The sequence below is a fragment of the Callithrix jacchus genome, chromosome 6 (genome assembly GCF_049354715.1).
Source record: "Callithrix jacchus isolate 240 chromosome 6, calJac240_pri, whole genome shotgun sequence".
Lineage (NCBI taxonomy): Eukaryota > Metazoa > Chordata > Mammalia > Primates > Cebidae > Callithrix > Callithrix jacchus.
Genome location: NC_133507.1, coordinates 16831777 through 16857243, shown reverse-complemented (window position 1 = coordinate 16857243; position 25467 = coordinate 16831777). Strand labels below are relative to the sequence as shown.

General features: G+C 40.6%; 1 long non-coding RNA gene and 1 other non-coding gene across 5 annotated transcripts in view; one reads left to right on the top strand and one right to left on the bottom strand.

Annotated features, from left to right (window-relative positions):
• The window catches only part of LOC144582969 (uncharacterized), a 512920-nt gene that overhangs the window by 219536 nt on the left and 267917 nt on the right, over nt 1-25467 (top strand). The gene's annotated exons all lie outside the window — the stretch shown is intronic.
• Nucleotides 6399-6505, bottom strand: LOC118154878 (U6 spliceosomal RNA). Its single transcript, XR_004745128.2, has one exon. It is a non-coding gene; the product is annotated as a U6 spliceosomal RNA (small nuclear RNA).

Below are 25467 nucleotides of genomic sequence, written 5' to 3'. Positions count from 1 at the left end.
ACTGAAGATGACAGCTTTCCATTTGACGAAGCTGAATTCAGGTGGGAACCAGGCCTTCCTCTGACTAGGGATGGAGTGGAGGTGGGGTGTGGTTAGGGAACTGGTCTTGGGGAAGGTGCCTCTTTGAATGTGAATACAAATGTGGGATGAACAGATGGAGCAGAAAGCTCATGTGCATGTTAGGTATAGTTCAGAGTAAAGTGTGCGTGCTGTTTTAAACAAAAAGTGAAGGTAAGAACAGATGTATCTTTTGAAAGCTGTGAATGTGTGTGTGTGAGACAGAAACATGAGAAGGATGAGAGAGAGAGACATAAACAGGGAGACACACACAGAGAGACACAGAGACGCATATACACAGACAGACACACACACACACACACACACACGCACGCACAGGGAAACTGAGATTTTTCTGTAATAGCAAAATAAAAAAAAAAACTCCTGGGATTACAGAATGATATAGCAAAGCATCACATCTCATGGAGAAACTTGAGGATGAATTGTTAGGGTCTGTGAAAAGATAGGATTATGTCTTAGAGCATGAGGGAGGAGGAATCATTTATTGAGTGGTATTTCTGGATTCAGAATGAGGAGTGGTTAAGACTATTAGCTGCTAAAATCCTAGTTTCATCACTTAACATTTGCAGACTGTAGGGCTTTGGGGCAATTTCCTGATTTGATTGTTGCCATTTTTCTACAGGAATGTTGTAAGGATTCAGTGAGAAAGAGCATATGAAGAGTCTCAGACCATAAAGAATTGTTCAGTTATTGCAAATATGTTATTTCCCCCACAACTCCATGACCTGGGCATTAATTTCTGGGCATTTCACCACTGAAATCAGAAAGGAGTATGAAACCTTGTGAAACCGTGCCTCCTCTGCCTCCTCTAGTCCCAGGATCTGTGTTGCTTGCCTCAGGTAGGCTTAGAACTGAACTAGCCCTGCAGCCTTTCTGTGAGCTTACTGTTCACCACCCATCAGCACTTTGGAGATCATAGTCTGAGGGTTTCTGCTGAACCTCAGAAAAGCAACCTAGACCATCTTCATTGTTTCACAGTCATTTTCACATTAGGCTTTCCTGGGAAAGGCTTTAAAAAATGAGGGCATCAGGGGCTCATTCAAAGAGTTGGGACTCCAAGGTATTGATATTTTTAAATATCATCTGTCATTCTAATATTCTACTAGGGCTGATGACTATTGGTCTTTGATTTAGGATTGAGTCTATACATGAGAAGACCAGCAAAGCAAACCTTGAAGAATAGTGGACAGTGAGGGTGAAAAGCTGTCTTCGTTTTCTCTTGCTTATTACAGAGTATTTAAAACTGGGTAATATATAAAGAAAAACATTTATTTCTTACCATTCTGGAGGTTGAGAAGTTCAAGGCTGAAGGTTCACATCAGGTGAGACCTTACTGCTGGGACACCCTGCAGAGTTCCAAGGTGGTACAGGGCAATCACATGGTGAGAGGGCTGAGTGTGCTAACTCAAATCTCTCTTCCTCCTCTTAGAAAGTCTCCAACCGCACTCCCATGATAAACCATTAATTGATGAATCAGTGAATCTACTGATGAGGGCAGAACTTTCATTGACAATCATCTCTTAAAGGCTTTATTTCTTGATGTTGACACATTGAGGATTAAATTTTAGTGTGAGTTTTAGAGGGGACACATATTCAAATTATAGGTGAAGCTGGGTGGGGCTCCAAGGCAAGTCTCTTTGCCCAGATGGTCTGGAGTCTGTGGTCCAGCTGTCTCCATTGTGAGAAGCCGGTACAGAAGCTAGATTGCCGCATCCCAGGGCCGAGTCAGGTGCTGGGAACTGAAGAAGAGTTGTTAGTTTTTCAGTGCTGCCAAGAGAGAACCCAAGACATGGCACATGCAATTTTCTTCCTTCCTTTTGACTTAGCTTTTCTTTTTCTTCTATATCTTATATAGATTAAAAATTTGGCTTGTAAATAACCATACAGCAAAATCAGCTTTTTTAGTGTAAATTCCAGATGCTTGAACACATGTATAGATCTGGGTATCCATCTCCACAGTCAGAATATAGTTCTGTCACCTAAAAAATATTTTCTTATGCTATTCCTTTGGACTCACACACTCCTCCAAACCCAGCCCCAGGCAACCACTGCTATGTTCTCTGTCACTACAGTTCTGTTTGTTCGAGGATGTCACATAAATGTGATCACAATGTCTATAATCTTTTGAGAGTGAATTTTTGCATTCAGTTTTTGAGAGTCATCCAAGTATGAATGATTTGTTCCCTTTTATTGCTGAGTAGTATTCCATTGCAGGAATGCATAGCGTTTGTTGAATCATTAATTCATTGAAGGGCATTTGGATAGTTTTCAATTTGGGGTGATTGTGAGTATGAATACAAGTGTTTTCTTTTCTCTAGACTCATATGGTAATTGTGTGTTTTACTTTATAAGAAACACATAAACAGATTTTCAGAATGACTATGCCATTTTCATTCACAGCAGCAAGGTATGAGAATTCTACTTGCTCCACATTCTCCCCAGATGTTGACATTGTACTTTTATATTAACAGTTCTACTAGATATGCAGGGGCGTCTTATAATGTTAATTGGCATTTTCCTAACGGTTAACTATGTAGAAAATATTTTTATGTCTTTATGTCATACTCAAGTAATCTTTGAAGCAGTCCCTGTTCGTCTTTTATCCATTAAAAAAAATGTGTACTGAGTTTTCAGAGTTTTTATGTATTCTAGTTACAAGCTCATAGTCCAGTAGATAATTTGCAATATTTTCTCCAAGTCTGTGGTTTTGCGTGTCATCTCTTAACACTGTATTTCACAGAGAAGGTATGAAGAGTCTCAGTATAAAAAGTTATAAGTTTTGTGTGAATATATTTTACTAGGTTGAGCAACTTTCCTTCTATTCCTAATTTGGTTAGAGGTTTATTTTTATGAGTGAACACTGAATTTTATAAACAATGTTTTGCTTTTTCAGAATCAAATGATATATGATCATGTGGCTTATATTTTTTAAACTATTTAGATGGTGGATTACATTGATGGGTTTTAGAATATGGATCTAGCCTTGCATTCCTGAGATGGGCTCTATGTCATTGTGATCTATTGCACACACTCTCTTTCTTCCAGAGGCAGGGAGGAAAGGAGGGAGATAGATAGATAGATAGATAGATAGATAGATAGATAGATAGATAGAGCTATCTCTCTATATATATCTGTATGTAGATATATAGATATATCTCTATAGATAGCTATCTCTCTATATATACATATCTATATATATGTGTGTATGTGTGTGTATATACATATACCTATATAGAGAGAGTGATCTATCTATCTATTTGTCTATCTATCTATCTTAATGGTCTTTTCCTTTCAAATTTAAATAAAATCTCCAAGTGAGTCTAATGCACAGAATTCTTGGACCACATGGGCATGCTTTGATTTCTCAATTTCACTTTATCATTTGGAATTTCTAAAGCTTGAACACTGAGGACAGGTGAGTGTGACATCATCACAAGTCTCAGACAACAGTAGCCACCACATGCAGCCAGCTGGATAGACCCATACACATATCCATCTTCATCACTCAGAAGGTTCAGCCTCATTTATTATGGCAGCTACAATGATCCAGTCTCCTGGGAGGGAGGGACTGACACCACCATGGTGTTGTTAACAATCTGGAAGCATTGGCTGCTTGAATCATATGATCGTATTTGAAAGGAAAGAAATGTGTCTCTTGAAAAGAAAATGAAAACAAATAAATAAATACACAGACAAGTACAGATTGTAATTAGTTAGTAGCAAAATAATTAGTGACAAAACTGCCTCCGGGCAGGAGCTGGAGCAAACCTCTTCATTCCTATGGTGAGGTACTGACCCCACTAAATGCTTATTATTCATAGTTTTCCGGGAGCCTCATTGATACTGTACTGCCAAGACCTCAGGGACGTGCTATTGCGATTTCCCTACAATTTACAGGGAGAATGGAGCCCAGTTGCTTGGGAGATTAATTAACTTGTCAAACAATTAAGCAGACAGGCTGTAATCGAGGTTTCCATTTCATAATTGATTTATCGCTTTGTAGCTTCTTGAGTCCCAGGGCTCAGAATGGAGGAACTGCTGTGCAGGGAAAACCTTTCAGAGAATGCCAGGAGGCTGTGGGAAGGGCCGGAGGTGAGGCCTTCGTGATCCTGCATGGATGCTGTGGTCCGGCCTGGCCTTTGACTGGCCTTCAGACATAGTGAGAGTTTCATTTTCTATCTTCCATATAATTCTCTTTATGTCCTCAGAGCCTTTCCCAGTCCAGTATTGTTTGGTTAAGCAAAGACCCAAAGGAATGTCTGTGACAACACATCTACAGTTCCAGGGCCACCCTCCCCTGTGGTGAATTGACTAAGGAAATGTCACTCATTATTAATTCATCCTGAGACTGCGGCTCCAGTCTGCCTTCACTGTGTATTTAAGGAGACAGGTCCTTTCTGGAATGCTGTGCCTTCTGATAGCATTGGCTCACGATGGTTCAAGCTTTGGTGTGCATCAGCATCACTGGGGAGCTTGTCGAGCAGATAGGCCTCAGATTTAGATTAAATTCCCAACTTGCAAGCATGGCTTGGGGTTTTCACTACCCAGTGTCCTGTAGCAGAGGCTGGAAGACAATCGGCAAGTATTTTGTGTCTCTGACTGTTTACCATGCCTGTTTACCATGCCTTCCAACCTGAAGGTCCTGGAAGCTGAGTGTGGTTTGGGTTGATTTCTTTATGGATGCTTCAGTTAGCCTGGATCAAAAGCAGGAGAAGGAGTTTCTTCTGCTTCTTTGGATGTCTCTCTTAGTGCTTTGGGACAGGTTTGTAGTCGTGTGTGTGTACGTATAACACACTCACATGGATGCATTTCGATCGCATTTGCACGTGTTACTCAATTATGCACTTGTATTATTTTCCTAAATCTTATAATTTTTTTCAGACAAGTTATTCAATAAATACTCTTCTCACCCCAATTTGCCCTTATTCTCACCACTCACCTAGCCCTCATTCCCAGTTATGTCCCTAACATCCTAAAGCAAAGGTGCTCCGTCCTCAGCTTTCTGACATCCTGCAAGGTGTCACCAACCTCGACCACAAGCTTCAGTAATAAGTTTAGAAAAATGGGCTTCAAGGAGGGAACTTCTGCTACCTACGTTCTTCTTCAAGTTAAAAAGCTTGAACCATATTCAGCGTTCAAAGGAATTGCTATCTATGCCACGTGACAAGGATAATTTTCATTTATTCATTTGCCTGATTTTTCAAATAAAGCATGGCAGGTGTGACAGAGGCCTTCTTCTCCTCTCTGCTTTCATTCTTCTCTCCTGCTTCCTGGTAGCAACCATTACCTTGAGGCTGATGTGCAGTATATCTGCCTTAGTCCTGCTTTTACATACTTGCCTCCTACACATTGTATACATCTCCATATGCAACACATCATTTGTTTTCTAAAGTGTTTTTTTTTTCTGATGTACACTAATGGTGTTTCTTACCCAATCATTTGACTGTGTTAACTACTATTCCTCAACTTGCTTTTTTCTCTGAATCCCATTTTTAAGGTCTATCTTTGTTTGCCTCATATAGGTCAAGTCTATTCCTTTTAGCTGCTGTAGAGTATTCCTCCATCTGAGCATGGCATTGCCCTGTCCAAGTCCTCTGTGTTGTCGCCAAGATGTCACTGATTGTTGTAGTGTTTATTGACTATGGCTATTCATGTATCTCACATGTGCACCCACGCATGGGTTCCTCCTGGGAAGTACCTAGAGGAAGAATTGCTGAGGCTTAGGCTATGCAGACCTTGAATTAGATTTGAGCAGACATTGCCAAATTTCTTGACTTGATGCTTTTACCAATACATAAGGATGTGAGAGTTATCTTTTCCGAGGTCTCCACCAAAACTTAGCATTGTCACAGTATACACATTTCTACTCAGGACAGTCGTAGTCTCCTACCCAACCAGATTTGTAAGGGAATCAGACGATTCCTTTTTTCAAATAATTTATAGGAATACCTAAGCTCAAATGGACAACTCACAAAATGAAGGAGTGAGATGAAGTAATCTTGTGTAATTCATATTCCAAAGAATGTGTTACAAAAACACAATAAAACCTCATTTATTGAGCTGTCTTTTAAAAATATACAAATCAGTCAAAAAATTAATGTCTATTTTTGATTGCAGTGATTTGAGCCAGTGGTAAATGAATACAAATTATAGGTTTCTGGGTCTCAACTATCTCAAATTCTTTTTTTTTTTTTTATCTGTATGAAGTACAAATATGAGTTACTTGTAGATCACGCCTTTCTTTTATGGGCTCTGCTAAAATTGTAAATACTCTGTTACTCATAGCTAGTTACTTCCCTTTCACTTTTTTTTTTTTTTTTTAAAATACGGAACGCTTCACGAATTTGCATGTCATCCTTGCGCAGGGGCCATGCTCGTCTTCTCTGTATCGTTCCAATTTTAGTACATGTGCTGCCGAAGCGAGCACTTCACTTTCACTTTTAATTTGCTTAACCAATCTCCTACTATTGACCCCCCACCTCCCACCATTTTACTTTTCTCTTACTGAACAGCAAAAAATAAACTTGAGGCCAGTCTTCATTTGAATCATTATTCTGTCTGCACTTGAGAAACCTATATTAACGAGGACTTGTGGAAACTGAATAATTGATGCACATGTATTTCTGAGCTTAATTATCAGCAAAACGAATTCCCTTCTCTCTTTCTTTTCACTTTGTGTTTATAGACACTGCTGTAGTGGCTGCTCCGAAGGTCATACTGCCAGACTATTCATGGGAAAGCTGGCATGAAGGGCTCACCTGGTCAACTTGTTTCCCCACGTTAACTGATAATGTCCAGATATATATATATGGATAAAATCATGTTGGTCCTCTTTTATGTACAAAGCACTGGCTACCACTAGAATCTTACAAAGCTGATGAAAATGAGATCACCCTCCAGGCAGTCACAACTTTTGTCAGGGCAACAGAGCACACAGACATAACTCTAATATTAGCAGGGAAGTATTGAGTGAAAGGTGAACCAGGAGACAGGGACTAAACAGCAACCCCAAACTGTCTTCGATTCTCATGAAGAGGAATTTGAACTTCAAAGCTGTGAAAACACTTGGTCATACCTACAACACTAAATGAAGGGAAAAGTGTGTTTCCACAAAGAGTAATGGCTAAGATGCAGACTGTCAGGCCTCATTCCCCAAATGGTCTGGGGAATCACCAACTGGCACTTAGCAATGTGCATTTTTAGTCAGTTTTCCTGGATCAGTGGTACTCAAATGGTGTTTGCATCAGTATCACCTGGAGGGCTTGCTGAAACTCGGATTGCTGGGCCCTGACACAGTTTCTGCCTCAGGTCTGAGATGAAGCCTGAGAATCTGTATTTTTGGTAAAAGTTCCCACCTGCTGCTTATGCTGCGGATCTGGGAAGACATTGAGAACCACTGCTCTGAGAGATTCTTAATGAACAGTAACATTGGAAAATCACTTCCCTAAGTAATTATTTACTTTAATTGTGTCACCCAAAGGTGAAGATATGAAAATAAAAAGAAGTAGCAAAGAGTAAAGAAACTAGTAGGACTGAAGAAAAACAGCTTGCAAATGATATGCAAATCACCATCCTTGGATTTCACTGAGGAATTAAGATATACTTGGTCTCCAGAATAGTTAAAATCTAATGGGAGACTTCAAACATATGAAAACAACTTGTAAGTGATGGAAATATGGAAATACACCAGAGGCTTGTGGCATAAGTCTCATACAGTAGAGTAATTGAAAAAAAAAAAGGAAACCCTTGTCATTGGCTTGGTACAAGGACACTTCTTGGACAGTGGATCCATGTAGTTGGAGTTTAGCACTCCAGAGAGTAGTGTTACAGTGAGGTTCCAGCCCTTACACTCTTTCACCTACGGAGAGAATATTTTTTTCACACATCGGTGCTGTGGATTGAGGGATCCAGCGGTGACCACTGGAATGATATTACTCACAGACATTACTTTTTAAATACTTACAACCTTAGGGCTGAAAGACACCACAGAGATGATCTGGTCCATTATTTGATGGATTGAGAAGTGGAAATACATATATGAGGCCCTAGATATTTGAGTAAAATATTGAGGAAGGAAAGATACAAAGCTTGGTAAAAGGGTGAAGACAAGTCTAGGTAAGATGCATGAAAATATGTAAACTCAGTGTGTGTGCCACTGAAATTGACGTGTTAAAATTCTAACAACCAATGCAATGATGTCAGGAGGTGGGGCCTTTGAAAAATAATTGGATACGAGGGTAGATCTCTCACGGTTAGAATTCGTGCCTTATGAAAGGGACCCCAGAGAGCTCTCTTGCCTTCTCGGCGATGTGAGGATTTAGAGAGAAGATAGTTATCTATAAACCAGGAAAAGTGTTCCTACCAGGAACAACCTGCTAGTACCTCAGTTTTCTCAGATTCCAGAACTGTGAGTAATAAATGTTGTTTGTTGAAGCTGCCCAGTGCATAGTATTCTATTACAGCAGCTGGAACTAAGAGTACATGATGATAAAGAGTAGAAAAGCAGGCCCTTGCTTGGTGGTGGGGATGGAGATAAATAGAGCTAAATAGAAATGAGGCAGAGAGAGAGACAAACAGCAGTGCTATTCTCAACATGCAATCATTTCACAGAAATAAAGCAAAACAAAAAACTTAGAATTATAAGAGAAATTGGAAATTACCTCTTACAGAGGTGACTATTTCTCTAAGCCTGGCCTCTTTGCCAATCAAATCAGAATCTGTAGATGTTAACAATTCAGATTTCCTAGTCTCCATGTACCAAGAATCTTAATTTTTCACACTCACTGCGTGACTTTTAATGCACAGTAAAGTCTCAATCATAGCTATAGTTCATTCAGTAAACAGTGCACTTCATTTTCCTTACAATGCTTATTTCCCAGAAAATACATCGTCTCTTTTCAGTTTCTGAGACTGGTCTCCCAGCTTCCCTTTGGATGGACTTCAGAGACAGGAAGATTATTCTTTTTAGGGTGAACTCATTCTGTTCTTACCTACGATGTCTTTGATTGGGTGGCACCTCAGCTCTCTGAGGGCTCAGGGGTTCAGGGGTTAAGGAATGGAGTGCTGCTCTGGAGGGTGGATTGCAGGAGTGCCAGTCTGGGCTCCACCATCTATTGACTGATATCCCTTGGCAAATGCCTCAGGGTTTCCTCTGAATTAGAGCTGATAATAGTCCTCAGCTTCTAGGGATGTTTCTGGGTAGTTTTAGTTTGCTGTTGGATGAGAACCACTTGCAACGGTATCTGAATCAGGGCCAGCCACACAGAAGGGCACTGTACTTGGTTTGGTTTAGTGCTCTGCTGTCTTTGTCTCTAAAATGCCTAATAATTTTTGAACAAGGGGCCCTGCATTTTCCTTTTTTCAGTGGTCTGCAAACTATGTTGCCATTCTTGGGAAGAACCCAAGATGTGTTAGCACTTATAAACCAGCACAGCTGTTCTAACATTTTGAAAAGTTTAAATTATTAACATGGTTTCAAAAAACATCTTGGCTCCAGGACACAGTCTTTGTAAAGACCATTCCTTTGTCTAGGGCGCTTCCTACTTCACTTCTTTTCAGATACAATCCCATGTTAAAACATTGATTCCAGAGCACAGGGGTGTGCCCAGGAGGATTCTGAGGGTTCGGTCTCTAGTACCTTTCAACAGTAGTCACAGGAATTACCTTTTCCACATATTTTGAGCACCTTGTCTTGAACCCAGATCACCAGCCTCGACTCTCTTTCTCAGCGTGGTAAGGATTTTTGGAGTTCTTTATCTGTTGTCTGCGTGGTCTACTCCAGTGTGCTTTCTTGCTTCAAATTCCAGGAGCCAGTGTGGGATAATGGATCCTCTCCTTCAAGGAGGTGCTGAGCTTGAGAATGAATTTAACTTTCTCCCAGCAACCAGTTTGCAAATCAGTCTTGTCAACAAGAGGTAGACACGATAGCGTACAGAAAGTTTTTTTAATATACTCTGATTCCAAGACAGTGCTGTTCTACATTTGTTTAACCAATGTGACTCTCTGGTTAACCCTTTGGGGGGCAAAGAAGTCACGTCAAATGAACTGAGTTCTCCTCTCCATAGCTCTCACCGATTGGTTCTGGTCTGACTTCTGGCTGATTCTTATTCAACTTGAATCTACTTCAAATACTTGAAGCCGTCATACATGTAGGAAACTCCAAGTCTGCCAAGACTCTAGAGTGGCAAATAGCATAAGGAGCCAATACCCAGAGGGTCTCAGCAGCTGTGATGTGCCTTGGAAGTATTTCTCAGAGGAAGCTAAGTCCAGCCACTCAATGGTCCTCACTGATGTCGAGCCCTCTCCCTGTGCCCAGCCCCAACGCTCCATCACTCTCCGTGGAACATTCTTTCCCCTCCCTGGGGTACTTCTTGCCACTCTTCCTGATTTTCTGCCATTTGCTGAGCTGGCCATTAAAGCTTAGATAGACTCCACATCTGGATGATGTGTGGTCCTGCAGATGGGTTAGCTGTCTTTTAGCTGGAGAAGTTCAGGGAGAGAGGGTGCTTGATTTTTATTTATTTTTTTATTGTAAGCAGCTTGAAGTGAACATGCCACAGAGCCTGATTTCATCCTTCTAGAATGGGCCAGGCTGGGCCCGGCCCTTGCAGAACCTTCAGGTGGCTGCCGTGAGTTTTAGCCTGTGTTGAATGTCTTGGGAAAATGAGCAGAGCCTTTGCAAGTCTGAATGAGTATCAGCCATTCACTGGAATTTACTTAGAAATAAATAAAAGCCGCATACTTTCTTTTTCTGTAAAGAAGATAAACTGAGACTCTCTAGGGCTGACTCACCTTGTGGTGATACACTGGCTGCCGTTCTGCCTATGAATGCTTTCCTCCTTAACCAAGGTACATGCTGCCCTATTCAGAGGCCTCTTCAGTTCCCCTTAATCTTCTGTGTACAGAAATGCGGATTTACTCAGCCTGATCACAGCATGGAAATTCTCCTAGGGTCCAGAAATCCTGTCCACACTCAGTCTGCTTGCTGACAGCAGACAATACCTTTAATTTTCATTCAAGAGGTGCCATACCTAAAGCTAGACAGGGAGGAAAAAACGGGCTGAAAGGAGAATTTTATTCTCTTCAACACCCGACCCCCAGTTGCTAAAGAGCAGGTTTACAGTCAAGCCTACCCATCCCGAAAGGACTCCAAGAATCAAAGTGATTCCATAAATCTTTTTGTTGGAGAATGAAAGAACAAGAGAATAAGTGAGCAAAAGAGAGACTGAGACACAATTTCTTACTTTGTTTCTTTCTTTCTTTTTCTTTTTTTTTTTTGAGATGGAGTTACGCTCTCGTTACCCAGGCTGGAGTGCAATGGCGCAATCTCGGCTCACCACAACCTCTGCCTCCTGGGTTCAGACAATTCTCCTGCCTCAGCCTCCTGAGTAGCTGGGATTATAGGCACGCGCCACCATGCCCAGCTAATTTTTTGTATCTTTAGTAGACACGGGGTTTCACCATGTTGACCTGGATGGTCTCAATCTCTTGACCTCGTGATCCACCCGCCTCAGCCTCCCAAAGTGCTGGGATTACAGGCTTGAGCCACTGCGCCTGGCCACAATTTCTTACTTTCTATATTATAAGCCATGGAGAAGCCAGAAAGTGAATGAACCTTTGTTATTCTTCTAAGATAATAGTTGACGCTTTCTGAAGACATGCTTCTTCTTCTGATGGCATTGCTTATTCTTAGTGAATTTTCTCTCCAGGTCTACAGTGTCTAGAACTGCCTTTCATCATGGCCACACGTCTTGGCCACTCAGATGCAGCCTGAAGTGAGTCACAAGCCTCTAAACTTATCAGGCTTCTGACCACATCTGGACCACATTTGAGCTGACCCAGTGCCAGCTTTCATGGTTGGCCTGTATCTCCAATAGAGCTTTAATATTTTGACCTTGACTTTGCCCCCCAGATCCAAATAACTTACCCTTTTTCATCAACTGTCACGCTTGTCATGGTGGACCAGGCATCGGATCCAGCCTCTCCTCCTAATCTGTGTTCTCGAGCAGCTCAGCTTGGGTAGCCTCCCTTGCTACAACAGCAGACTTCAGCAAACCCCTTTCTCCTTCCTTACCCAATCCCATATACTCACTAACATCAAAGGGGAGCTCTCTTCCTCCACTTCTCTGGTGGGAAAATATTCTCAAGGGTCAAAGAAAAAATGGTGACCTTGGGAATCACATGATTATGTTGTGATAATGGGGTTGAGGGCTTTTAGTTAGGTAAAGGCATTGTGAACAGATATTGACTGTTTTCTGGATCCTTTTGATCTCTCTTCAGCACAAGGGGCAAGGTCCGTGTCACACAGCTGGCATGCTGAGGAAGGTCTCCTGGGCGAAGGTGGCTCTGGCAGACAGGAAGCCCTGGGTAGCTGACTAGTCAGATGGTCACAGACGGTAGGGGAGAAAGCCTCTTTTCCTCCTCTGTCCTTGCTCACTCTCTTCTTTTTTTACCTTTAAAGGAGTAACGTCCAGGGGACAAGGCCACAATGGGCTCCTTAACTTGTCTCCAGTCTAAGTCTCAAGCTGAGAATGCAAGGGAGCCTTCAGGGGTTTCCCTTAACTAGCCCAGCTCACCCCAGGCAGGGAACTTTTGCAAAAGTCTGAACAATCTGAGCTTGTTTTCTTAAGACATCAACAGGTCTGGTCGTAAGGAATGGTTTCGGCTCAGTGTTCAGTGTGCCACGAAAGAGGAACTTGGGCTACTCTCCATGCCCTTTGGGAACCGACCATGGCCATGTGAGATGATGGCTATCTCCCCAGGTTCTTGGGGATGGCTCACTGTGTGCCCGGCTTTGTGTTCTGTGATTTTCTTACATTAATTCATGGATGAGTTGAGGCTGTTTTTATTCCCATTTTACAGATGGTAAAAATGAGGTGCACAACAGTTAAGTACTTGTCCAAGTTTATTCAGCCAATCCGTCTGGCACGTCTTGGATACAAGTGGAGGCAGGATTTGAACCTATGCCTGTCTGACCCCTGAGCTCTAGCTGTCAATCACAGCATTACTCTTTCATTAGGTTTATTTAACAAGCTGGTATTATTCATCTGTCAAACAGACACTGGGTTAGGTCCTAGGGGCCCTGCCATAGAATAAGTCACATGCCTGCCATCATTTCTCACAGGATACTGAGGGGACAGAAAGCTTTCTTGTGCGTTCTGCCATTGCCATCTTTGTGTCATCTGTGGGGCTGCCTTCACGCTCTGCCAGACTCGGACCTTCCATCCTCAACACCTCAGCCTCCTGCCCTCAACCCATTCCAGGGTTGTCAGTTTGGCGTCATCAGCAGATGGGCTACAAGAAGAGCCTGTCTATGGTGCAGGGCAAGAAGTAGAAGCAGAATGTGCCACAAAGTCAGAATCTGTTGGACAAATGATGTGACAGCAGACATGGTGAGGGTCACAGCTAGAAAATGGCAGTTTTCTCCCTGCCCAGGCTGTGCTGAGGGAGATGGCATGCTGAGTGACATCAGAATGGCTTGTGGAAATACTGCTCAGAGCTCACAGAAGCCATTGCAGGACACACAGCCTGGTGCACTTCCTTGTTGGATTCACAAAGGCCACTTCTGTTAGAGACAGAATCTTTCCTGGGTTTTTCCCGGTAGTGCATTTAGGATGTGTCATGCAGAGACAACCGGTTGAACCTGGTATCCACTTAGCAATGGCCCTTGCTAATAAACACTTGGCAAAAGTGACTGCCAAAGACACTGGGATTTGGGTGAGATTCACAGCGGCTCGTGGTCTGCACTGCTATTACTTCTGAAGATAATTATAAAGATAACACCGGTTAAAATATCTAATGTTTTATTCAATATTTTGGTGAGTTTCAATTACTCCCAATTATAATTCAACAGCTTTTCTATTTAAAACAATGATTGCCCTTTGCAATGAGCTTTGAAGCAACATAAATTGTTTGCCATCATTAGTCATTGTTCTGGCAGAGATTTTTTCCTCTATTCTTCCCCAACTCGATTGCCTTTCAATTTGGGGCTAACTAGTGTTATCTTTTAGTTAACCCTTTTCCTGCTCTCTCTATTAACAACCAAGCTAACTTACATAGTGGAGAATGGGAAAAAAGTAGCTTCAGTGACCCCTGAGACAATTATACTCATTAGAAATCAATGGGATCCAATTACTAGCAGCAGGACTCTGACTGAGCATAAAATGTATTGAACATCTATCTATCCCTAGCCAAGTGACAGCAGCAGATCACCGGAATCTGCCAGCTGTGTCAGGAAAGAAGGCACTTTCGCTGGCTTCTGTTACTGCATTCAGAGCAGCCTCTCTTTTGTCATTGCCGTCATCTTTTGTTTACTGTGTAATTCCCTTCTGTGTCGAGTGTTATGTGCAAGGAAGTTGTAAGGAGTAAGGATTACCCTTAGTGAGACAGAATTGTAATTACAAAAAGGAGTTAATGCCTGCAAAGATGTATGATTGTCATTTACAAAGAGCAGAAGCTGGAAGAAACAAGTCAAAACCTGAAGATACCCAACAGGGCTTGTGCAGCAGAATTCCATGACCCATTTTCATTGAATCTTGCCCTTGTCCTAGGAGCTGAGAAATAATTGAGATCACATTTCCCCCACCCAGGAACTTGCCATGCAAACTGTGGCCTGTGATTTGATTATAATCACCAAATTAACTATATGGTTAACAGTGGATTAAATATTGGTGTTATCTGTAAAATCGTAGAATAATAGAAGACAGCACTCTCGATACTTTGTAATACCTAAGGTACATTTGTTACAACTGAATCATAGCACACTCTTCAAGACACTTAAATTTTGTATAAAAACTTCTTGGCCGGGCGCGGTGGCTCAAGCCTGTAATCCCAGCACTTTGGGAGGCCAAGGCAGGTGGATCATGAGGTCAAGAGATCGAGACCATCCTGCTCAACATGGTGAAACCCCATCTCTACTAAAAAATACAAAAAATTAGCTGGGCATGGTGGCGCATGCCTGTAATCCCAGCTACTCAGGAGGCTGAGGCAGGAGAATTGCCTGAACCCAGGAGGCGGAGGTGGCCGTGAGCCGAAATTGCGCCATTGCACTCCAGCCTGGGTAACAAGAGCGAAACTCTGTCTCCAAAAAAAAAAAATTCTTTTCTGGGAACCAACCTTTCTGAGTAAATTTGGTATTATCATGGACACTTGCCTGCCCCATCCCACCCCCCACCCCATCCCCTTAGTGAGGGGCAATGTTTCTATATGTCACTGTCTTCTCAGCAATGTTGGATGTTGGCTTTTCATGCTGTCATCGTAAACCTCTGAGGAATATACTTTGACTCTGGTTATGCCCCATGCTAATTCTCAGTTCAACAGAGTGAACTGCAGATTTTAATTGCTGTAAATGTCTTTGACCTTAGACTGAAAAAAGTTTTTGAAAGAGAATACTGTTTCCTATATTCATTTTTTTTCTTTTTTGCTTAATTTCCATAGAAATAGACAAAAACAGTCTTTCTGGCTGATGAGCAGTAAAGAGAACCAAATAGGGGACTCATGAACGTATTTTTAATTTCTGAATTAAGCAGTTGCATGGGAAAGACTTGAGAAAACCTCTATCTGGGTGAAAAACTCAGGGGCTTCAGTGTGTTCATATTAATCTTGGAGTACTTATTCAGCATCTGTTCAGATGTCAGATATGCAATGGGCATACAGATCTAGGTCACCAGTCAGAGAATGAACAACTAGAGATACAAGTTTGGGAAGCTCAGACATTAGAAGGCCCTGTTTCTAAAAAAAATTAAAAATGATGAGACATGATCAACTCACCTTGGAACAGACTACATATAGGGAAGAACCAGATGGCTATGGACCAAGTTAGAGAGCACTGCAATATTAAGAGTTGAAGCCAAGGACTAGAGGTAAGGACAGCAGCCAGTGAGGAAGGAGGAAAACAAGGATAGTGTGCACCGTTCCATAATCCCAGAGAAGTGGTATTTCAAAATAACAAAGCAGTCTACTTGCAAATGCTACAAAATCATCCAGAAAAAGAAGGACTGAGAAGTGACTTTTAAATTTTGTAATAGAAGGGTACTTGGCTTCAGAAAAGGGGCTGTGAGAAAGGTTTTATTGGCATAGGTTTCAAAGAAGGAAGACAAAGTCTTCTTGTAACTCTTCCAGTGAAACTCTTCTGTGAGTAGAGAGAAGAATCATGGGCTACAGGTATAAAGGATCTGAAGTCAAAATTTTATTTTATATTGTGTTGGCTTGCTTTAGGGCAGGAGAGAGTAGAGCACATTTGTCTGCTTATGGGATCCTCCAGGGAAAAAAGAAATTAATGCTGCTGGAGACAGTATCTAATTGCAAATTCCTTGAGAAAGAATGTACAGTTGCCATCACGAGTGAAGAATTCAGGACACTGGCTGGTATTGAAAATCATTAATTCACAGGATTCTAGAATGTTTGTGCTAAGAGGGCATTAGCAGGCATCTGGGGAAATCCATCATTTGCTGATTCATTCCTTGAAGTAATAGCTTTTGGATATCTTTTATGCAAGCATGATAGAAGTAGGACCTGTGCCCTTAATACATAAAAGTAGCCACTTTCTTTTGTAAGCAAGAAAAATGTGCTTCAGACCATATGGTGTCTTGGATGACATCATGCACTTTGTCCAGCCAGAGCTAGAATGAAAATCCATTGCCTCTCTGCTGTCTGTCCATTGCCCTTTTCAGTTTTCCATCCAACCACTGAACTCAGAGCCTCATATTCTTTCTTTTCTTTCTTTCTTTCTTTTTTTTTTTTTTTGAAATGCAGTTTTCTCTTGTTGACCAAGCTGGAGTGCAATGGCACTATCTCGGCTCACTGCAACCTCTGCCTCCTGGTTTCAAGTGATTCTCCTGCCTCAACCTCCCAGGTAGCTGTGATTACAGGCATGCACCACCACACCTGGCTAATTTTTTTTGCATTTTTAATACAAACAGTGTTTCACCATGTTAGCCAGTCTGGTCTCAAACTCCTGACCTCAGATGATATGCCTGCCTCAGCCTCCCAAAGGACTAGGATTACAGGCATGAGCCATTGTTCCTGGCCAGAGCTTCATATTCTAATTTATTGCATTGGTATCCAAGACAATGAGAACTTATTGAACAAGTTTTACATTGGATTTACAAAAAAAAATAAAGAAGACAGCTATGAGCACACATTCTCAATGGGGAGAATACTATGCACACATCAAAGAATTTTTGTGGAGATTGAGAAATAGTGTGTGAAATTTCCTGAAAACAAGACTCTATTGTAACCAGCCTGGGCAGCACAGTGAGACTCCATTTCTACAACAATTTTTTTAAAACTTGGCTGGGAGGGCGGTGCATGTTTATAGACCTAGCCACTTAGGAGGCTGTAGCAGGAGCTTCACTGAAGCCCAGCAGTTGGAGGTTACAATGAGTTATAATTGCACTGCTGTGCTCTAGTCTGGGTAACAAAGTGAGGTCCTGTCTCTAGAAAAATTAAACACACACACACACACACACACACACACACACACAACTCTGCTATATGAACATAAATAGTAGGTTACATTTATATGGACCTGTTGTTTGAGGCTAAATGTTTCAGAATCAAGAGAGTCCATCCTGAGAAATCTCAAAAAGAAAAACAAAAACATTTTTATTATAGATATTCATTTTAAAAAGGCATAAATGTAACAACTTTAAAGAAAAAACAGATGAATGAAAACAGCAGTTAAAAACAAAAAATCGGTTGGGCGTGTTGATTCATGCCTCTAATCTCAGCACTTTGGGAGGTCGAGGAGGGCATATTACCTGAGGTCAGTAGTTCGAGACCAGCCTGACCAACATGGAGAAACCCCATCTCTACTAAAAATACTAAATTAGCTGGGCGTAGTAGCACATGCCTGTAATCCCAGCTACTTGGGAGACTGAGGTAGGAGGCTTGCTTGAACCCAGGAGGCGGAGGTTGTGGTGAGCCGAGATTGTGCCATTGCACTCCAGTCTGGGCAACAAGACTGAAACTCCATCTATAAAAAAAAAAAACCAAAATTTAAAAAGTCATAATATGTATAATATATAATAATATATAATTGTATCTTGCAATTGTATATAATATATAATAACATATATAATATATAATTGTATCTTGCAATTGTATACGATATATAATTATATACAATATATAATTATATGTATTATATATGTATGTTCAAGTTGCTCTTCTTTTGGAAAGAGCTGCTATATTTGAAAAGTCACAAGTCAGGTTGCTGAGATCCTTTCCTGAATCTCTTAATTTCTGAGAAGCAGATAATGTTCATCCTGCCTTAAGCATTAAATAAATCAAATCTATTCATAAGATTGATAGACCTGTCAGTCTATTTAACGTGGCCACAGGTGCTCCCCTGAATTGCTACACTGATGGCTCCACAGCCACTTGCTTGCATCTAAGTTGCTTGATCAATAGTCCACCCGCCCCTGGCTTCAAGTGCTTGGCTGTCCAATCCTGAAATAAATTCTGCTCTATGTTTTCCAAATGTGGCATCTATACCTAACTTCTTTAGTCTTCTGCTAAGAAATGCATAGAAGTGGCCTTTCTGAGCCTAGCCAACCCACAGAGTTAAGGGAAATAATAATACATTGTGGTTTTAAGCCACAATGTTTTGAGGGTGTTTCTCAGCCAAGGGTGATTTTGCTCCCTGGAGGGTATTTGAAAATTGGAGACGTTTTTGGCTATCATACTAGGTGGGGGTAGTGCTACTGTCTTCTAGAAGGTGGAGGCCAGGAATGCAGCTGAATATCCTACTAATGTAATGCACAGAACAGCGCCACAAAGCGCAGAGTTATTGGGCTCTGAATGTTAATAGTGCCAAGGTTGAGAAACCTTATAATTAATAATTACAACTACTTTGTTTGAAACTTATACTATAATTAAATGCAAAAAGTCCACTTATCAGATTTTGATTACCTTATGAACACTTCTGCCTCAGTTTCTTTGTCACAGCCTAACTCACTCTCCTTGGAAGTAAATAAACGCTTGTTAAAATGCAGAGTCCTGGGTGCTGGCAACTGTTTATTGACTCAGACTCACTAGAGATACAGCCCAGAATCTGCACTTTCAATAAGACTTTTGTGTTAAATATTTTAGTGTGAAGGTCCCTTGCCCATGCCCTATTCTGAAAGTCCTTCCAGTTTTCTGTCCTCCTAAACCCTATAAAGCCCTGTTTAAATCTCTCATCCAAAGGAGACTTTTCTGGCATTCTGTCCTCTGGCTGTAGTAAAGTACTGACATATTCCATGCTGCTAATTTCTTTTCTAGCATTTAGTTACATTTTTAGGTCTATTAAGCCGGTATGGTTGTAAACTCCTCAAGGTCAAATACCAAATTGTATACTACTTTCAGACTACCCAAAGGCCAAGCCACAGTGCCTATTATAAAGTAGATGAAGGTTAACTATATCCAATATTTATTTTTGTGAAACAATGCTGCAGTTTTATACTAGACCTTTCCTAGAGACACTGGAATTTTATAAAATTCAAGTAGAAAGTGTCTTGCTGATGTTAATCATACACAATCCCTCAAATGGTGAATCAGCAGTGCTCAGCTTCATAGACTCAGCAAGGATAAATCAGAAAAGGCAGCTGGCTCACCAACAGCTCAGATGAGCATTTCCTACCTCACCCCTCAAACTCTGGTTCATTAGCTAACCATCCTTTTCACACACAAAACCTGAGCTGTTAGTCCATTAGAACAAGTCTCATCCAGCAACCTGCATTCTCCCAACAGGAAAAAAATTATATATATTTTAAAAAAGCAAACGTGAAAGCAGGAACTAGAATGGCTAGTTCAGTTAAGTTACAGATTGGTAAAGCTGTGAGGGAAACTGTAGAAGGCAGATTAGGGAGAGGTGAGCTGCGGCCATGCTGCAAAAAGTCATACATACCAGATCAAGAAGGATGCTGTATAATCCATCAAAAGTTTCTAAAGTGGCGATGTGGTCCCAGCTGGGCTTCAGAGGAATTAATCTGCCATCCATGTGCAGGATGAGTTGATGACAGACAAAATGAGCAGGCCAGGACACATTTAAAAAGCGACTAGGCCAGGCGCGGTGGCTAATGCCTGTAATCCTAGCACTTTGGGAGGCCGAGGCGGGTGGATCATGAGGTCAAGAGATCGAGACCATCCTGGTCAACATGGTGAAACCCCGTCTCTACTAAAAATACAAAAAATTAGCTGGGCATGGTGGCGCATGCCTGTAATCCCAGCTACTCAGGAGGCTGAGGCAGGAGAATTGCCTGAACCCAGGAGGTGGAGGTTGCGGTGAGCCGAGATCGCGCCATTGCACTCCAGCCTGGGTAACAAGAGCGAAACTCCATCTCCAAAAAAAAAAGCGAGTAGAAGGGGTGACATTAGCAAAAACACAAGAGTAAGGATCTTCAATAATCCTCTCCTCCACCAAAGCAAGAATGCTGGCAAAAATGGACAGAATCTGCTTTTTTAAAAACTGAAAATTAAACCAAAGGCTTACAGCAATTTTGGAGGCTTTAATCAATAAAAAGTGGTTGAATGTCTATAAGAACAAGTTTTGTAAAAAGATAAAAATAAAGAAGTTCCGGGGCTTCACTTGCCCCATCCTCCTCTTCCCAGATCCTCTGGGCAGCTTCCCATACTCCTCTGCCCAGCTACAAGGTAGCCTTGAAAACCAAGAGCCTGCAAAAACAGTATAAACCAGAAAATCCAGCAGTCAGGGAGAAGAAAAGGCCTGGAGTTCCTTCAAGGCCCCATTCCCCCAAACTGTCATTACTGGACTCATTTAATAGATGTCTGGAAGATCACACTCACGATCACACACACTTTATTTACCCTGACTCAGAATTTGTTTGTGGCAAACAACTTTCCCCTAAGGCATTTATCAAAAATAGTCAGAGGCAAATATTAACCTCATGGTTACTTGAGGTATCACAATGGGACCGGCAATAGGGTAACCAAAAAGCTAAGAAGGAAAGGCTGGGGATGCGATATTCATAGGGCTTTTGAAAAGCTTCAGAATATTCCTGGGAATCTAGAAGACAGTACTTATGTGTAAGGCATGTGTTTGTGCCCACTACTGGAAGGCTGCTCAGAAAAGCCTTAAAAAGATGTTAATTTCTTGCCCCTTGCTAACCATGAGACTTTCAGCAACAAGGAATTAGAAATGAAATCAAGAGTCGAGTTGTAAATTGCCTGGCAGAGTGCTGAAGGCATGCTGCAAAACACACACACATACACACACACACACACACACAGAGCAAAGTTTGAAGGCTGATTCAAGAGTGCTGAAGGCATGCTGCAAAACACACACACACACACACACACACACCCAGCAAAGTTTGAAGGCTGATTCAAGAGTGCTGAAGGCAAGCTGCAAAACACACACACACACACACACACACACACACACACACACCCCCAGCAAAGTTTGAAGGCTGATTCAAGAGTGCTGAAGGCATGCTGCAAAACACACACACACACACACACACAGAGCAAAGTTTGAAGGCTGATTCAAGAGTGCTGAAGGCATGCTGCAAAACACACACACACACACACACACACACACACACACCCAGCAAAGTTTGAAGGCTGATTCAAGAGTGCTGAAGGCAAGCTGCAAAACACACACACACACACACACACACACACACAGAGCAAAGTTTGAAGGCTGATTCAAGAGTGCTGAAGGCATGCTGCAAAACACACACACACACACACACACACACACCCCAGCAGAGTTTGAAGGCTGATTCATTTAGGATCTTTAAAAAAACATTTGCTCAATCATTAGCTCATCTCAACTAAGGAGAGATGTCAGTGACCAAACATAGTAAAGGTTTCAGACCTTATAGAATCACCTCAGAAAAGTCATTAAGCAAACAACAAAAATCAAGGAAGTATTACCATGCAAAGGGGAGAAAAAGGAATCAGCAGAAACTGTCCTTGACGAATCCCAATTTCAGCCATTGGGCTTACTAAACAAAGCTATTTTAAATTTGTCTAGAGAACTGAAAGAAACTGTATCTAAAGTCCTGAAGAAGACTATGAGTACAATGTCTTACAAAATACAGACTATCAATAAAAATAGAAAGAGTTTAAAAATTACAAAATAGAAATTCTGAAGTTGAGAAGCACAATAACTGAATTAAAGTATTGTCAGAGGAGCTCAACAGAAGCTTTAACCTCGCAGAGGATAGAATCAGCAAGTTTGAAGATAGTTCCTGTGAAGTTATTCAGTCTGAGAGAAGAAATAAAAAAGAAGAAAGTGAACAGAGGCCGAGACTGTAAAACATCATCAAGTATACCAACACAGAATAATGGACGTTCTAAAAGCAGAGGAAAAAGAGGGAGAGGGGTCCACAGTGTAGCTGAAGACATAATGAGTGAAATGTTACAAATTGGATGAAAAACATCAATACGTATCCAAGAAACTTAACAGACTAGAATATACTTTAAAAGATCTACACCTAGGCACATTATAATAATACTGTCAAAGACAGAAAATCTTGCAAACATCAAGAGAGAAACAAACAATTCGTTCCATACAAGAGATGCTTAGTAACGTGAAGGGATTGTTTATAGTGACGAATTATGAAGTCCAAAAAACGTAGTCTAAGTGGTAGAAAAAAGCTATCAGCCAAGAATTTTAGACCTAGCAAATCTATTCATAAAAAAGAAAATAAGAAATTTTCAGGGAAAAATTTTTATGAATAGATTTGCTAGGTCTAAAATTCTAAAATTTTCAGGGAAAATAAGAAAAAAACAGAGAGAATTTGTCATTAGCAGACCTACACTACAAGAAATATTAATATAAAGAAGAATACTGGTAGAGGTAACTACATAGGTAAATATAAGTGATAGATTTTAATATATATTTAAAGTTTGTACCCGTTTTTAACCTCCTTTTAAATTTTAAATACAACAGTATAAAGCAGTAATTATAGATCTCGGTTACTAATCATTCAATGTATAAAGATGAACATTCTATGACAGTGCACAAAAGAGATGGAAGGAGGGGCACTATTTAGGAGCAAAGTTTGCTCTACCATTGAAATTAACTTGGTATTAATCCAAATTTGATTGGTATAAATTAAGATGTAAATGATAATCTCCAGGGAAACTATTGAGAAGATAACTCAAAAATATAGTAAAGAAAATGACAAAGGAATTAAAATGATATATTAGAAAATGTTTATTTAACATAAAAGAAGACAACATTAGGAAAAAAAGAGATAATAAAAAGGGCAAATAGAAAACAATAGCATCATGGCAAACAGCAAACGAATAGCAAACAATTTCTTCCTGTTCAGTAATGATATTAAATGTAAATAGATTAAACAATCCACTTAAAAGGCAAAGATAGAAATAATGGATTAAAAATTACACACTCACACACACCATTATTCAGTGCTGTGCTGCCTAAAGAGATTCATTTTAGATTCAAAATCACAAATAGGTTGAAAATAAAGTTACGGAAAAATATAATTATGGAATAAAATTATGGAAATAAACTGCAGTAATCCAAAGTGATCTTGAGTGATTGCACTAATGTCAGGCAAAATAGACTTTTAGAGAAAAACTGTTACCGGAAGTCAAGCAAGTTGGTTTATAATGATAAAAGTCAATGTATAACAATGCAAAATAATTATAAACAAATATGCACCTGTAAACAGACTCCAAAATAGAGGCAGGGAAAACTCACACAGTTATTAAAAAATAGATAATTCAACTGGTTTGGTTGGCAAGGAGAAATAGGCAATTCTTCTGGTATAGTTGGAGACTTTAACACTCTATTTTCAATATTTAGGAAAAAAGTAGATACAGAGCAAGAAAATAGAATTGAAAAAGGCTATAAAGAAACTAGATCTGGCAGACCTCTGTAGAGCATGCCATTTGAGAGTGCCAGAAAGCACATTCTTGCTTGTACATGCATACAAAGCATTCTCTGCGGTAGACCATACGTTAAGCCATCAAACAAGTCTCAGTGATGTAAGAGGGTTGTTACATGCGTTCTTAGACCACAGTGAAGCATAACAGAAAAAACTTCATGAAACCCATAAATTTGTGGAAATAAAACAACACACTTTTAAATAACATGAGGGTCAATGAGAAATCACAGGGAAATTCAAAAACACTTTGAGCTGAGTAAAAGCAAAAACAGTCCGGGCGCGGTGGCTCATGCCTGTAATCCCAGCACTTTGGGAGGCCGAGGAGGGTGGATCACGAGGTCCAGGAATCGGGACCATCCTGGTCAACACGGTGAAACCCCGTCTCTACTAAAAATACAAAAAATTAGCTGGGCATGGTGGCATGTGCCTGTAATCCCAGCTACTCAGGAGGCTGAGGCAGGAGAATTGCCTGAACCCAGGAGGCGGAGGTTGCGGTGAGCTGAGATCGTGCCATTGCACTCCAGCCTGAGTAACGAGAGCGAAAGTCAGTCTCAAAAAAAAAAAAAAAAAAAAAGCAAAAACAGTATATGATGCAGTAAAAGCAGTGCTTATGAAAAAGCTGATATATGCAAATACCTATACTTGAGAAGAAAAAATGTCAAATCAAACATTCAATATTTAGAACTAGGAAAAGAAGAATAACCCCGAAACATGCAGAATAATTGACATAATAAAGGTAAAAATGGAGATAAATGAAACAGAATAGAAAAACAATAGGGAGAATCAATAAAACACTGATTCCCCTTTATAGAGCCTTTTAAAGCTACAGTGTGAATGAAATTTGAAAACATTCTGCTAAGTGAAAGAAGCCAGACACAAAAGTCTACATCTTTTATGATTGTTTAATATGAAAAGTCCAGAATATACAAATACACAGAGACAAAAAGGGAGGGGCATGGGCTTTCTTTTTAGAGTGATGAGAAAGTTCTACAATTAAATAGTGGTGATTGTACAACATTGTTGATATACAAGACCTACTGTATTATACCCTTGAAAACTGCAAATTTTATGCAATGTGAATTATATCTCAATTAAAAGTAAATGACTGCGGCAAATCTGCATTTATTTCAGTAGCAAAAGAAATGGAGGCAAACAGAGCTCACAAATTCCCTTCACATGACTGAAAATAGTGGGTTTTCTATATGCTTCTGTAGTGAACACAGTAGTGTATAGTTTATTCAAAGTATTTTCAGCTACCTGAATGGGCAGAGTTGACAATAATTAGAACCAGAAGCAACTGGGGTTTGGGACTAAAGACAGCATTAAAGCAGATGGCAGATAGGAGGAAGAGGTTTCTGCAGTACAGCTTTGGGAAAGATAAGGAAACCACTCTCTAGCTTGCTAGGGAGTAGATAGCTGAAATGTAGGTAAAAAGAAGCAAATGGACTAAATCAATGTGTTCTGTTATACTCTGGCATAAAATTATTACAGGCTATATAATCCTGAATCTAAATTGGGAAGGGTA